At 34.9% G+C, this 16,656-nt stretch overlaps 1 protein-coding gene and 1 pseudogene across 2 annotated transcripts in view; one reads left to right on the forward strand and one right to left on the reverse strand.

The window, feature by feature from the left end:
* The window catches only part of PDE3B (phosphodiesterase 3B), a 167,607-nt gene that overhangs the window by 119,952 nt on the left and 30,999 nt on the right, over window positions 1–16,656 (reverse strand). The window lies entirely within an intron of this gene.
* On the forward strand, window positions 9,120–10,646 carry LOC112407642 (ubiquitin-conjugating enzyme E2 D3 pseudogene; annotated as a pseudogene).

Genomic DNA, 16,656 nt, shown 5'->3' on the forward strand with positions numbered 1-16,656 from the left:
TGAATATTAAAATCAATGAGACAAGTATCCTCAGGAAGGAAAAGATTGGAAACCACTGCTCTACAGTGGTAGCATTTACATGGAAATTTACTCCCAAATTCACTTTCTCCAAGTTTGAATTCTCCTCTAGCCATTTCCTTCCAATTCTTCTATCTCACCTCACCACCACTACTAACACACAAACTTTTGCACTTTCTTCAGAGTCCTAACATGTAGCCCACACTAATCTTTCCCAATTCAAGGTTTTAAAAACATTTAGTTTGTAACCCAATATTTAACACCTGCTAATCATAGTAGCCACGCTGTTCTGTATGAGAAACTCTCCAACAAAGAATTAGCATTTCTGGCAATGAGGTATAGCTAGATTTTGGAATTATTTCTCCCTACTTAATACATAATAAAATACCACTGATTGAAAATCTTTAGTTGTATAAACAGCTCTTAAAAGTCACTATTATTGGGCTTCCCTGGTGGCGCAGTGGTTGATAGTCTGCCTGCCGATGCAGGGGACACGGGTTTGTGCCCCGGTCTGGGAAGATCCCACATGCCGCGGAGCGGCTGGGCCCGTGAGCCATGGCCACTGAGCCTGCAAATCCGGAGCCTGTGCTCCACAACGGGAGAGGCCACAACAGTGAGAGGCCCGCGTACCACAAAAAAAAAAAAAAAGTCACTTATTTAAAAACATCTTTAATCCATTTTTTAAACATTTTATTTGAGCATAATTGCAAACTTACAGAAGAGTTGCAAAACAAGATGAGTGCATAGAAGTCCTGTCTGTCCTTTACCTGGACTAATCTGTTAATATTTTGTCCTGGGGACTTCCCTGGTGGTCCAGTGGTAAAGAATCCACCTTCCAATGCAGGGCATGTGGGTTCAATCCCTGGTCAGGGAACTAAGATCCCACACACCGTGGGGCAACTAAGCCTGTGCGCCACAACTACTAAACTCACGCCTCAACAAGAGAACACGTGTGCTGCAAACTGCAGAAGCCCACGCACTCTGGAGCCTGCGCACCACAACTAGAGAGAAGCCTGCGCGCTGCAAGGAAGAGCCTGTGTCCGGCAATGAAAGATCTCGCATGCCTCAACGAAGATCCCGCGTGCTGCAACTAAGACCCAACGCAGCCAAAAAACAATAAAAGAAAATTTTAAAATAAAAATAAATAAATATTTAAAATATATTTTGTCCTATTTACCTTATCATATATATGCACCCTTACAAGCATACTCTATTTTTTCCTCTTGAACTTTTTGAGAGAAAATTGCTTATATCATGCCCTCTTATCCCTAAATTCTTCAGTGTAAATTTATAAGAATAGGGATATTCTCTTACATAACCATACTACAGTAAACAGAAAAATTAATGTTGCTAAATACTCGTATCAAATGTACTGTCCTGTTCCAATTTTGTCAATCGACCCAGTAATGTCCTGTAAGTTTTTATAGGATCCAATCTACAATCGGTATTACATTTAGTTACATCTCTTTCCTTTAATCTGGAACCTATCTAAAGCCTCTCTTTGCCTTTTATGACACTGACTTTTTATAGAATATAAACCTTTGTGGGGTTTTTTTGGGTTTTTTTTTTTTTGCGGTACGTGGGCCTCTCACTGTTGTGGCCTCTCCCGTTGCGGAGCACAGGCTCCGGACGCGCAGGCTCAGCGGCCATGGCTCACGGGCCCAGCCGCTCCGCGGCATGTGGGATCTTCCCAGACTGGGGCACGAACCCGTGTCCCCTGCATCGGCAGGCGGACTCTCAACCACTGCGCCACCAGGGAAGCCCTAAACCTTTGTTTTTAATAGTATGCTCCTCATTTTGGGGTTTGTCTGATCTTTTCTCATAACTAGATTTAGGTTATTCATTCTTGGTTGAAATACTAACACTGCTTGGAGAATCACATCTGGAAACACACAATATCCATCTACCCCTTACTATTAATTTTGATCATCGATCAAGGTGTTGTCTGATTTATCCTCTGTATAGTTATTGTTTTTTCCCTTGCAACTAATAAGCAATCTGCAAGGATACTCTTTAAAATCACTGAAATATCCTGTTCCTCATTAAAAGTTTCCCATGGATTTAGCATCCATTGATGATTCTTGCCTGATCCAATCTGCAAAATTTAAATCCATTTTACTCATTCATTTTAAAACTATATTAATTATATTTAATGACAGAAAAAGTCCATGCTGAGAAGTCTAAAAATGTACTTATCGTTATTTGAATTACATGAACTTTAGCTTGCATATAGTAACTAAATATTAAAATAAATATCATTTATTTTAACCACTTTAGATCATTCGTGTCCTATATAAGTTTTCTAACAAGATGCTGAGCTCTGTACTACCATCTTTGAGATTAAATGTAAAGTTCAACTTTTGCCATGTGAGTATTTATAAAGATGTCACAAGATACCAAAAAAAAAAGAAAATAAATGGTACTTTTATCATAACCAAAAATATTTCTGTTTATCAATAAAATTTACCTATCTACAGTCAACTGTTTTTGTTTTTGTGCATTAGCTAGAACATAAAAGGGAAATACTGGAACACAGTGAGGGGCATATAAATTGTTGCTACTATTTTGAAAGACAACTTGGCAACTGCTCTAAAACTTTTAAAGGCAATGCCTATGGATAAACTTATACACGATGCAAGTATACAAATTACAAGGAAACTGTTTATCAATAGAAGCCAGGTCAATAAATTATACTGTATTCAAACAATGGACTACCATGCAGCTGTTACAAAGAACAAGATGGGGGATTTACCAGGTGGTCCAGTGGTTAAGAATCCGCCTTCCAATGCAGGGGATGCAGGTTAGATCCCTCGTCAGGGAACTAAGATCCCACATGCTGCGGGGCATCTAAGCCCTTGCACCGCAACTACTGAGCCTGTGCCACAACTAGAGAGCCCATGAGCCACAACTACTGAGCCCACATGCTCTGAAGCCCGCATGCCACAACGAAATATTGCACATGCCTCAACGAAGATCCTGCATGCCGCAACTAAGACCCGAAGCAACCAAAAAAAAAAAAAAAGAACAAGATGGGTCTATAGATATCAATAATATGTACTAAGTGATGGTACACATAGTTGCAGAACAGTACTGTAGATCCTATACATGTAAAAAGAGAAAGGAAAGGAAGATACACTATATATGTAAATTTATACACGCAAACATACCCTTACATATGCTTGCATAAACATCTAAAATTCTAGAAGGAAACACAAGAACGTGTTAGCAAAGTTTATCTCTGGGGAATAAAACTGCAGGGGTCAGGAACTTTTACTTTCCATTTTTCTTATTCTAATATTTAAATTGCTAACCATAAGCATGAATTGTTTGTAATTTTTTAAAATTTGTGACAATTTTCTCAATACCAGAGGTGAACTAGCGATCACAACTGAAAGTGAAATAAAAAGAACTATCACCTGCTAGAAAGAGCATAAAACTATATTTTTTCATATTCTAATTCTAATCTCCAACCCAGAAGGAGAAATCATCAATTGTGCACATATACATAGTAGGCACTTAGCTAATGTTTTTCCATTATTATCTTTCTAGTAATTATCAGTGGCATAAAATTTCCAGATGGTTGACTAGAGCAAAGGATACTTGTGGCCTGTGGCCCTGAAACAGAAAGAGAAAAATCACCTATCAACATGACAGAAGTTAAACTTATAAGGAAAAACTTAAACAAATCAGTCTATCCCTTCATAAAATCCATGATATTCAAGTAAATTATCAAAGTGAGTAAAGCAAAGAGTGACTAATTCACTATTCCAGTGACTGAAAGATTAATTCTCAAAGTGCATTAATCCAAAATAGAAAACTACTAGCAAACTGCATAGTTGGTAATTCTATATGAGAGGTTCATATCTTGTAATAGCATTCACAAAACATGAACCAAAATTATTAGTATTCATATATGTGTCTATATCAATCCCTATGTATATGCATATCCATATATATGAATATATTTAAGTAGTTACATAATAAATACATATATAATAGGAGGAAAGGGTGCTATGTACAAGTTTTCTCCTCCACTGCTTTCAAAACAAATTTTTATACCTTGATATTTCACTAAAAAGAAGCCAGGAATCAGTCAGGCCTGATTTATCTCCAGAGCCTACGAAATTAATGATTATTTCTTTTATTATACTTCCGAATCTGCAATGAAAACCTCTGTGGATATTTTTTTGGTTTCCTAAAAGCCACATTGTTAACACCAACTGCATGTTTTCCATACTTCTCTTTGCTAGTGGCATCAAGGTTCACAGAGTCAGTAAGAAATGATTCCCAGGGCTAAATGTGAAATATAGATCCCTGCCTATCTTTACGCACCATCTCCTTTATCACTCTTCCACTCAATCGTTACCCTTTAGCAATACTCATCTTTTAAAGTATTCAAATATGCCAAGCTCATCAGGTCTAAGAAGCAGTTGCACTCCTATTCCCACTAACCAGAAATTCCATCCCCAGGTCTTCATGAGACTGTCTCCTCATCATTCAAGTCTCAGCTCAAATGTCATCTTCTTACAAAGGACTTCTATAACCATGCAATCTAAATTAGTCCTTCCAGGCACACTGTATCCCACCAGCCTGTTTTATTTTTTTCTCAGGACTTATCACACTTTCTGAAGCTATCTTGTTCTTTTATGTGTTGTTTTATCCAATCACTCTTCCCTAGTACCTTCCCCAACGATGATTTCTAAGTTTCATGACAGTAGTTTCATGACAGCAAGAATCTTGATTGTCTTGTTCATTGTGATATCCCCAGCATCTGGTACACAGTAGGTACACGATATGTGTTTGCTAGACGATTGAATAAGGAAGAAATCAATATTGTCACTACATGCTGTCAGATGCTGAAGATATAATCTACTACAGCATGCACCAAAATGCTAAAATATGTGTGTAGGAAAACTGTAATTATGTCTTTACAGCTATTTAAAAATCTATGAAACTGGCCAAAAACTCTAAAAATGAATGAATATTGCTCCTATCTAAATGATCATTACAAAACCTAATACATTGGCAATAAATACAATTTAAAAATTCAACCACATATATGATCTAAAATTTACAATACACTTCTTTTTGTTTATTTGCAAGTGTCATTACCAGCATTTTTCTTTTAAATACATTATATTGCTTAGTAACATGTATATTAAAATAGCCATAGTGAGGTATAGAAGTTGTTTTACTTTGGATAAGATCATGATGATGATATGCAAACATTTGTTGAGAAGTTACTGTGTGCCAGCACCTCAAATACATTAGCTCATCTAATCTTTACATCACCACTAGGAGTTGTGGTACTATTACCATTGCCATTTTACAAATGAGAAAATTGAGAAACAGAGGGCTTAATTTATCCAAGGTCACTTAGTAAATTACAAATTTCAATCTACGTTTTTATCTCAATAACAGATGCTAAGAAAATGTAATACTTTAAAAGATGTCAGTTTATTTAGCCTTTCAGTTTCAGGCACTGTACAATACAGTCTAATTAAAACTATAGTTTAGTTTTCCTTCATTGAACTCAATTTAAAAAAATCATTTACATTAAGTGTGAGCCTAGATCAATATACAAATTCAACTTGCACTGCCATCATCAAAAAACAAGAAAGGAAGAGGAGGGAGGGAGTGGGGGAGGAGAGAGAAAGAGGGAGGGAGGGAGGGAGGGAGGGAGGGAGATTACTGTTAGCAAGTATAATGCACCCTGTTTCCAGGGCAACTGTCAAAGTCCTAGAGTGCCTGATTCAGCACTTCTTCATCTGTTTACAATCACTCCAAAACTCTGAAAACACGGTCATTGCATTCTATTTTGTGCAGCAGCGAATTCAGCATATACAAAACAGTATTTAACCTTTTTTTTTGCTTTAATAGGCTCACATGAAAGATCTGAAATAGCTATTATCCATGTATTTTTTAAACAGTATACAGTTTTTCACCTTATTACTATATAAATAATAAAAACATTCCCGGTATTATACAACAGAATGTAATTGTAACATACATCCATAACATCCATGCTATAGCAACATTCAATTAAAGGTTAAAATATTTTATTAGTAAATGAGCCAAGACCATACATATACTTTCTCCACAATAAATACTCCTCATTCAACCATAAACACTGTAATTTAACCACTAACATGGATTTGAAGTCACAAAATAAAAACTAGAAGCTACAATTTCATTCCCAAAATTGTCTTTGCCTATTTTATTCTGCACTATGTAAAATAAAGCTACAATTCCCAGTTTGTTTATTTTTGTTTTATTTTGTTTTGGAAGAGGATACCTGTAGTAAAGACTCTACACATACGCACGCGTGCACACACACACACACACACACACACACAGAGTTAAAAAGAGCAGTTATAAACCTTCTTGAAAAATAGTAAAGACTCTACACATACGCACGCGTGCACGTGCACACACACACACACACACACACACACACAGAGTTAAAAAGAGCAGTTATAAACCTTCTTGAAATGTAATTTTGATTTTAGAATTTTATTTTATTATAATACAAACTAAACTGTCAGTGTATACCCATAATAGTAAACTAATAAATAAAAACTTATGAAAAGGACACATAATTATATACTATGGTAATTGGACAAGAATATGAGATTGTCCAATCCAGTGTTACTTTTCTTAAAATCAAATTTATTGAAGTCAAATTTACTTACAGCCATTTAAAATGTTCAGTTTAATGATTTTTGACAAATATTGTACAACTGTGTATATATCCCCACAATTAAGATATAAATATTTCCATCACCAACAAAAGTTCCCTCAAACTCCTCTGTATTCAATTCCCCCTACCACTGGCCCTAGGTGGCAAATCACTGATCTGCTTTGTATAAATTATTTTTCATTTTCTAGAATTGTATATAAACTGAATTATACAGTATTTACTCCTTTGTATATGGCTTCTTCGATTTAGCATAAGGTTTTGCTAATGTTCTGAGATTCATACATGTTGTGTGTATTCATAGTTCATTCCCTTTTATTAATGAGTAGTATTCCATTGTAGGGATATACCACAATTTGTTTACCCACTCACCTGTGATGAACATTTGGGTTGTTTCTAATTTACGACTTTTATGAACAACAGTGCTACAAACATACGTGAACAAATTTTTCTGTGGAGATATGTTTTTATTTCTCTTCATTAAATACTTAGGAGAGAACTCCAAGATCATACGCTAAATTGCCAAAACATTTTCCAAGGGAATGTACAATTTTACATTCCTAGCAGGAGTGTTCACATTTTTTGCCTAATTTTAATTTGATCATTTGTTTTCTTTTTATTGAGTTGTAAGAGATCTTTAAATATTCTAGATAGAAGTCATTTGTCAGATATATTTATTATAAATAGTTTTCCCATGCTAGTACTTACCTTTGCATTTTCTTACTGATAGCTTTCAAAGAAAAGTTTTTAATTGTAATGAAGTCCAGTTAATTTTTTTTTCTTTTATGTTTTTTTTTCAGAATTTTCTTCTAGATGTTTTAAAGTTTTTTTTATTTTTAAGTTTTGGTCTATAACCATTGTGCTGTGTATGGTGTGAGTAAGAGTCAGTGTTCATTTTTTCCCCCACAGAGTAGCCAGTTGTTCTGGGACATTTGTTGAAAAGACTGTAACTTCCTCCTTTGATGTGCCTTGGCACCTTTGCTAAAAATCAACTGATCTTATGTGTGTGGGTCTATTTCTGGACCCTCGATTCTATTCTATTGATCCATAATGTCTATCTTATTACTACTACACACTGTAATTAAATAAATCTTGAATCAGGTAGTCTGAGCTATGTTCTTTTTTGGCCGCCGCACAGCATGAGGGATCTTAGCTCCCCCACCAGGGATCGAACCGTGCCCCCTGCAGTGGAAGCATGGAGTCTTAACCATTGGACCACCAGGGAAGTCCTGTAAATTAGATTCAATCTAATTTTGAATTAGATTGTCAGTAACTTTAAAAAAAAGAAAAAGACTGCTGAAATTTGTATTAAAATTTCACTGAAGTACAGATCAATTTGTAACTCAGTGTTTCTTAATCTCTATCTATACATTAGAATTACCTGGACACATCAAAAGATAACCCAAGCCTACCTAGACCCCCATCCCAAACCAATCAAATCAGTAGGTTCTAATATGGAGCCATGATTCAGAAATTCTTGTTTAATCTTTTGGAGGAAATGTTTCCATTAAAATTAAAGGTATCTGAGACTATAAGGAACTTTTTGTCATAAATATTGCTGGTGTCTAATTAAAAACTGGGATATCCATTTAAAAAATTAATTTCCATTTGTTAGACCTTCAGACCTAATATTTAGATAAGACCCAAGCCTCCTGGTCATGCCAAACTTAAAAAAGAAGAAATTTGGAAAATTTTCTAAAGATATTTGAGGAAGAAAAACCCAGGAGAAAAAAACCTGACAATCTAGAATTCTACATCTTGGTAAACTATCATTCAAAAGTGAGAGTTAAACAAAGAAACTTTCAGACACACAAAAAGAGCTTACACTAACTGAAAGATATTTCTGTGTTATAAAGAAAAATATTAAAACAGAAGGAAGGAGTGTGACACACACAAGAAATACAGCTAGCCCCAAACGGAGTAGTTCAAACAAGCATTTAAGGAACAACTAATCCTAATCTTTTAAAAACTGTTTCAGATAACAGAAAAAGATGTAACACTCACCAACTTTTTCATAAGTCTAGTGCTACCCTGATATCAAAACCAGATGAGAACAGATGTTACAAGAAAAGAACATTAAATGCCAAAATGTCTTATGCAAATAGACACAAAATTCTCAATAAAATATTACCAAACTAAACACAGCAAAGTAGAGGAGAAAAACCAATACAAATCTTAGCTGCCTTGATATCAATGAGTGTTGGCAAGTCTCCTAAAATTTAATCAAATAAAAGATCTTGGCATTGAAGGAAAAGAAAGAAGAAAAGGAAGGGAGGGAGGGAGGGAAAAGAAAAGACAAGACAAAACAATACATCACGGCCTAGCTGGGTTTACCACAGCACTACAAGAATTGCACGTATATTTTTCTTTATACTTTTCCGTATGTTTGAAACACTATATATCACAATTTTTCTTAAGCTCCAAAGGGGTGGTAATTTGCAGATCAAAAAAGATTGAAACCTAAATGCCTACAGTAAGGGAAAAGAATAGGAAGTCAATTTACTCACAGACCCCTCCAAAGATCTAGCACTTGAAGATAGCAATTGCCATAGAATGTTGGGGTAAGATTTCCCACTAAAATCTGGGGAGTTTGATTGAAAACCTACATATTTATACTGATAAGACGCTGCCTCCACTGTGTTCAGTCAAGCAACTACTTCCCTTCAGACTGGCAGACCAGAATTTTGGTCTCTGGAGAAATTCTAGAGACCAGAGATCTAGAGAAATTCTGCATTTGGTATAGCAGGCACCTAGTAGAAAACAGAGGTGAGATAGCAGACTGACACAGGCCAGAAGTAACAGGGAGTTAAGAACACCAGGAGAGGTCGTGCACGTGAGCTCCATAAGGCCAGGGAGGCACCAGCTGCCACGCAGGAAGGAGGCCAGGCTGCAGCTTGAGGGAGGCCCCGGCCCGCTGTGCCTGTGTCTGGCAGAGCTGGTGTGAGACAAAAGACAATCCTTCCCAGCCACCGGGATAATCAAGAGTTTTGGCCTGACCTTTGAGCACACACCGAAATAGTACGGAGACAAACGAAAAGCACAGACTATGGCACTGAAACGGATTAATAAAGAACTTGGTGATTTGGCCCGAGACCCTGCGGCACAAAGTTTTGCAGGTCCAGTTGGGGATGATATGTTTCATTGGCAAGCTACAATTATGGGACCTAATGACAGCCCATATCAAGGCAGTGTATTCTTTTTGACAGTTCATCTCCTACAGACTACCCCTTCAAACCAGCTAAGGTTGCATTTACAACAAAATTTATCATCCAAATATTAATGGTAACGGCAGCATTTGTCTCGACATTCTAAGATCACAGTGGTCTCCTGCTTTAACTACTTCTAAATTTCTTTTATCCATTCGTTCACTGCTATGTGATCCAAACCCAGATGACCCCCCAGTGCCAGAGATTGCACGGATCTATAAAACAGAGATAAGTACAACAGAATAACTCAGGAATGGACTCAGAAGTATGCCATGTGATGCTAGCTGAAAGTCAGAATAACCTGCATTATAGCTGGAATAAACTTTAAATTACTATTCCTTTTTTGATTTTCTTATCCAGCTGCTCCCCCCATCAGACCTCGTCTTTTTTATCTTTTGTTTACCTCCCTCCATTCATTCACATGCTCATCTGAGAAGACTTAAGTTCTTCCAGCTTTGGACAATAACTGCTTTTAGAAACTGTAAAGTAGTTACAGGAGAAGAGTTGCCCAAGACTCAGAATTTTTTTAAAAATGGAGCATGTGTATTATGTGACCAATGTCTTCACTCTAACTTGGGTATGGGATTAAAACCATTCCTCACTGCTCTAACACGCTGAAGAATCATCTGAGGGGGAGGGAGATGGATGCTGAGTTATCACATCAAAGGAAGCAGCATTATTCTAGCAGCATCCATTCTTGGGTAAGCCTTCCACTGTTAGAGATCTGAGGTTACATGATATACTTTATGCTTATAACTGATGTGGCTGGAGAATTGGTATTGAATTTATAGCATCAGCAGAACAGAAAACGTGATGTATTTTATGCATGTCCATAAAGGAATGACCTGTTCTTGTTCTACACAGAATGGAAATTGGAAGTCAAACACCCTTTGTATTACCAAATAGGGTCTCAAACATTTTGTAATTTTCATTTAAATCGTTAGGAGGCTTGGAGCTATTAGTTAATCTATCTTCCAATACATTATTTAATATAGCACTGAATAAACGATGCAAGTTGTCAATGGATAAGTGATCAACTAATAGTTCTGCTAGTAATTGATTTATTTTTCTTCAAAAAAGTTGCATAAACCAATGAGTTAGCTGCCTGGATTAATCAGTATGGGAAACAATCTTTTGTAAATGCAAAGCTGTTTTTTGTATATACTGTTGGGATTTGCTTCATTGTTTGACATCAAATGATGATGTAAAGTTCTAGAGAGTGAATATTTTGCCATGTTCAGTTAAAAGTGTGCAGTCTGTTACAGGTTGACACGTTGATTGACCTGATATGCAGAATTAATAAGCTATTCAGATAGTGTAGCTTTGTAGGCTGCACGTGATACTGGCAGCCCAGGAGTTCATAGAGGGACTTGGGACCCAGCAGTTCTGAAATGTGTATATGGAGTTGAAGAAATTTATTTTCCAGGTACAACCCCCACCTAACTAAATTTTTTCTTTACCTTGTACACTTGACAGCTGAAAAAACCCATAACATGGGAGTAGTAATGGGTCAAAATTTACAAAATAAAGTACTGTTTTGGTGTGAAAAAAAAAAAAAGTGCCAGGAGCAACCTTTAACCAATAAGGGACAGATGTTGGTAGATAAAGTGCCCAGCTTCCCTGCACCTCAGTGAGACAATTCTGTGGTATCATGGTCTAAACCAGCATGGAAATGTTCGATATTTGCACTGTCCTATATGGCAGCCACTAGCTGCAAGTAGCTATTGAGCACTTGAGTTGTGGTTAGTGTGACCAAAAACTGAATTTTAAATTTTATTTAAGTAATTTAAATTTAAATAACAGTACATGGCTAGTGGTTAGTACTGGACAGCATAGAGTCTCTCTGAGAGTCTCCAGTAATATTGAATCCCAGCTGTCCACAGTAGTAATCCACTCAGTCAATATACTCTTTACTAGTTTTCCTCTTGTACTGTCTCACTTCCCCATTCTCTGATTATAATTCCTAGAATCATCTCCCTATCTTAGAGTCTGCTTTTGAGAGAATGAAGACTCTAAGGATCTGATGAAAGCTTGCAATAGAAAGGCAAAGACTAAAATGAGCCACAAGAAATTAGGAAATGGCAGGAAAAAGAAACAGAAGAAAACACGGATAAAATGTTATTAATAATCTCAAAGAGATAAGAGTAGATATTGCATCCATGAAACAAAAACATAATATTGAAATGGGAACAGAGAACAAGAAAGCTCTTGGAGAAATTAAAACTACGATAACAAAAATTTTGCAAGTCAGTAGAAGGATGAGAAGATGAAGTGAAGGACAACAAGGAAAATAAAACAAAAATCCTAAGAGATGGACTTGGGGAGAAAAAAAATTTTTTTTAGTTAAGCAATTAATCCAAGTGATACACTGTCAAAATAGGAGATACAATGGCCAGTTAATAGTAAGTCCAGAAAGAAAGAATTGAAAAGAGGAAAAAAAGAGAAATTATTAAAAACCACAGGAAATTTCCCCCAAACTAAAAGACATGAATCTCCTAAATTAAAAAAAAATCAAATATCAGCACATGATTGAAAAAAAGACATATACCAAGGCACAACATCACAAAATTTGTGAACACCAGGATAAAGAAAATCCTAAAAACTTCCAGAGAGAAATCAGATTAGCTTCAGACATTTTAATAGTAACACTGGATGCTTTTTTTTTTAAAGTAGACTTAGTTCAACAGTAAACAATATTTTTATAATCAAAAAATGTAAATACCAAAAATAGATTTTAAAATTGTGACATAGCTACAGTAAGAGAATGGAAGAAGAGTGAAAGGGAAGGACTCTAAGAGACCTAAATTCTCAATAACATACAAGAATCACTTAAGCCAAGAAATTGGCAGAAGAGGCATACTATTTTAAATTACGTAGATAAATACCACAAGAAACAGTGAAAAGAATTCGGAGTGATTATATCTGAGGACCAGGACTGGAGAGTGGGGAAGAACTAGAAAGGAGACTGCAATTTTTCATTTTAATCTTTTAGTGCTGTTTGATTTTTTATGTGTATGTATTACTTTGAAGGAAATAAAAATGTATTACAAAAGCGGAACAGAAATTTTATGTTAAAATCGTTCAAACTTTTTAAACTATTTTTGAATATCAGTTGTAAAGAGATGGTGTAAGTAATTGGAATCCAAAGATAATTGCAACACAGATAATATCTACTACTCATTTTAGACATCTCATTCAATAAAACTTCAGAAAGTGCTAACAGGAAATATAGTTAAACCTATTTATTTGTGCCAATGGCAGAGAGCTAGAATATGAATAAATCCATTTATTTTTGCCATTAAAATACACACATATAATTTGTCGGGAAGATTAAGCCCTGTATGTGGGGAAGACTAAGCTCTATATGTTTTAGAAAGTTGAAGCACAAATCAATGAGCTAGATAGTCACAGAAATGTTATGCACATAATAGGCACTTAGATTTGTTAACTAAATGACCAAAGGAGATACTCCAAACAGGGCTCCTAAAAACACAAGGAAAAGCCAGGACAAATATAAAATTTACCATAGATAATATGCAAGTAGTAACTGATAACTTAGTATATATTGAATCACTTTTAGTTTCAGTTTCATCTCTTTTCTCTTCCAGCTAACCTTTTGCCTGCCACTGTGTCAGGTTCCCATAAAATGACTGAGCCATGATAAAAGACAGAGAAGGAAATAATGACATCAGAACATTTATGATAGGAGAATAAATTCACTAGTCAGGAGACCTTGCCAGCAACAATATCACTTGAACATTACAAGTGAGAACACAGTAAGGTTAAAAGAGAAAACTTCATTTGGAAAGAAAACTTCATCTGGAATATTAGTAATTTTTCTTTTTATTAAACAAATATTTTAAGAAATAATACCCTAAAAATTTTTCCTAAAAATGGGAAAAACTGACAAGCCTTTGCTATGAAAGTTTTTAAAGCACTGTACTATGATATTAATCTTAGGCAAAAGATTACGGTTGTCAGTTCATAAGTAATTCAACATTAAAACATTCCTTTCTAAATACTTATTTTTGACAGTTTACCTTGATAATTTAAAATATTTTTCCTGTTTCACAAAATTATTACAATAAAATCAATCAACTTCCTATTTTTCTATCAAATTTTTAATACAACTTCTAAAAGCAAGTGTTCCCAATAATATATAGAACCTCCAAACTTAAACTTTTATTATTCAGCATAAATAATTAACTATGAAGTCTATTTATGTCTAGCTTTATATAAAAACCAAAATGAAATCCTTAATTTCACACTAATAATTAACCTTACTAAATATTAGAGTCCACATATTAACCAATTAGACCTATAGAATGGCAAGAGAATAAGATCTACTATTACCAGCAGAACTAAAAAGGGCCAATACTTTAACTCCAATTTTTAAGGTGACCAAGGCTAAAAATAATATCTATTCCTTTTTCTTTTTTCAATGATTGCGACCACTGAGAGCAATGTTTGTGCTGCTTTCATTTGTGTACCTAGGAGCACCTGGCATAATACGTAATGCCCTCCATCAAATTTTATTGCCTGAAAGACTGAAGAAATTGTTTTTCTCAATAATATCTATTCCTTTAAATTAAATTTGTGTCTCCATTGTTGGAGGCACCCATAATTAACAAAGGATTTTAGAAAGCAATAAATACTATATTTGTCAGCAAAATAATCCCATTAAGATATCAATATCACAAGTACTAAAAGGATTAAATGATCTCTTAGAAAAGTTTTCAGCTCTAAAATCCTGAGGTTTTACTAACACAGAACATTTTTCTCCTAAAAAGAATTACCTTCTCTCATATTATTCTTTTATAGGCTTCACTAAATAACGCTTTATGCTTTAAAAATGAGAAGCTGTTTCAAACGAAGCCAGACTTTCTAATTAAGTTAACTGGAAACAAGAAAAACTTATTGAGGCTTTCATACGAAGGGAATAAAATAATGTCATGGGCACAGTATAAATTTTAGTGACTAAACAACTTTATATAACTTGCTGAAAAATCATAAAGGATTCAAACATTTCCAGTACAATTCTAAAAATAAAAAATAAATAGCTACAGCATGAGATGTCATTAGTAAATAATTGTTTGAAAACCTGAAGTTTTTAATGATCAACAAACAAGTACCCCTTTTCATGTACTTTGTACCCCGTAGAAAGAAAAGACGCTTCTACGTGAAATAAAAGTTAACTTTATTTTTATAAGAAAGCCTCTCTGACGAGAATGCTTGAACTAAGGGGGAAATAAAGTACTAGATAAGTCTTAAAAATCACCTTATATTTCCCTTGTATGAAGTTTTTTCCCCTATCCTTGGTCCTGTCAGTATAGGATGAGCTGACTCTCTGAACCTATCATATGCTAGGAAATATCTTAACTTCTACAAAGCCAAAGAATTTTTGCCAGGATTATGTGGATTTGGAAAAAGAGGAATTCCAGTAAATTCCAAGTAACCAGTTGTTACCACAGAGAAATAAAACTGATTTGTTCAGTTTTGGAAGGGACAGGCTTTTCGTTGGACAGAGCCAGCTGAGAATTATAAAGCTTAGCTGCTTTAAGCCACAACCCTCACAAACAGCTAAGAAGCAGTCATCAGGAGTGTGATTCTTAGACTAGCAGAAAGTAAGTTTCCAAAAGAAGTTCTCTCAGCTTTCAAAAGAATAACTTCTAGTATTTCTTAAGACCTCCATATGACCACTTGGTCAGTCACTTTCCTCCATGTACATTATGCATCACAGGTTTTGAAGTAAGACAGAACTGGTTTTTAATACCAGATCAGTAACTACCAGCTGACTAGTCCTGCTTAACTTCTCTGAGCTTCAGGTTCCTCAACTGTAGAAGAAGATAACCATACCCTGTATTTTGATGACTACTTCATAAATTTTATGAGAAAAAAAGAGATGATCCCACAGATTAAAAGTAGCAGAAACCAATCTTACACAACTTTTTTCAGCAAATAGTGAAAAAGGAAATACTAAGTCATTGTATGAAGCCAGCACAACCTTAAAACCAACACCTGACGTGGACATTATGAGAAAAGAAAATTACAGACCAACATCTCTCATGAACATTAATGAAAATTCTAAAAATAATAATAATAATTTAGCAAGGCAAATCTAGCAACATACAAAAAGGATAATACATATGACTAAGTGGGATTTATTCCAAGAAAACAAGGTTGTTGGTTCAACATTTGGAAATAAACCAAAGTACCCCACCGCATTAACAAAATAAAAAAAGAGAAATCCTAGGATCATCTCAATAGATACAGAAAAAGTATCTGATAAAATTTAACTCATTCATAATTTTACAAACCTCTTAGCAATCTGGAAATAGAAGAAGGAAAATTCTTTAAACTGATAAAAGGTACCTTCTAACAAAAATAATACACACACATCCCTCAACTACAGCTAACATCAATTTTAATGTCAATATACTGAATATATTCCCCAGAAGTTGGGGAGAAAACAAGATCGTCCACTGTCCTCACTTCTATTCAATTTTATATTGGAGGTTCTAGCCACTGAAATAAGGCAATAAAAAGGCAGAAAAGTATAAAGATCAGAAAAAGTAAAATTGTCTTTGCTCACAGATAACATGATTATATACGTAGAAAATGCAAAGGAATCTACAAACAAGCGACTACAATGAATAAGTGAATCTAGTAAGGTTTTTTGATACAAGTTCAAGACTTTTCTATTGTATTTCTATATAGTAATAACAATCAAATGGG

This window comes from Neophocaena asiaeorientalis, unplaced genomic scaffold, assembly GCF_003031525.2.
Source record: "Neophocaena asiaeorientalis asiaeorientalis breed wild unplaced genomic scaffold, Neophocaena_asiaeorientalis_V1.1 scaffold504, whole genome shotgun sequence".
Taxonomy (NCBI): domain Eukaryota; kingdom Metazoa; phylum Chordata; class Mammalia; order Artiodactyla; family Phocoenidae; genus Neophocaena; species Neophocaena asiaeorientalis.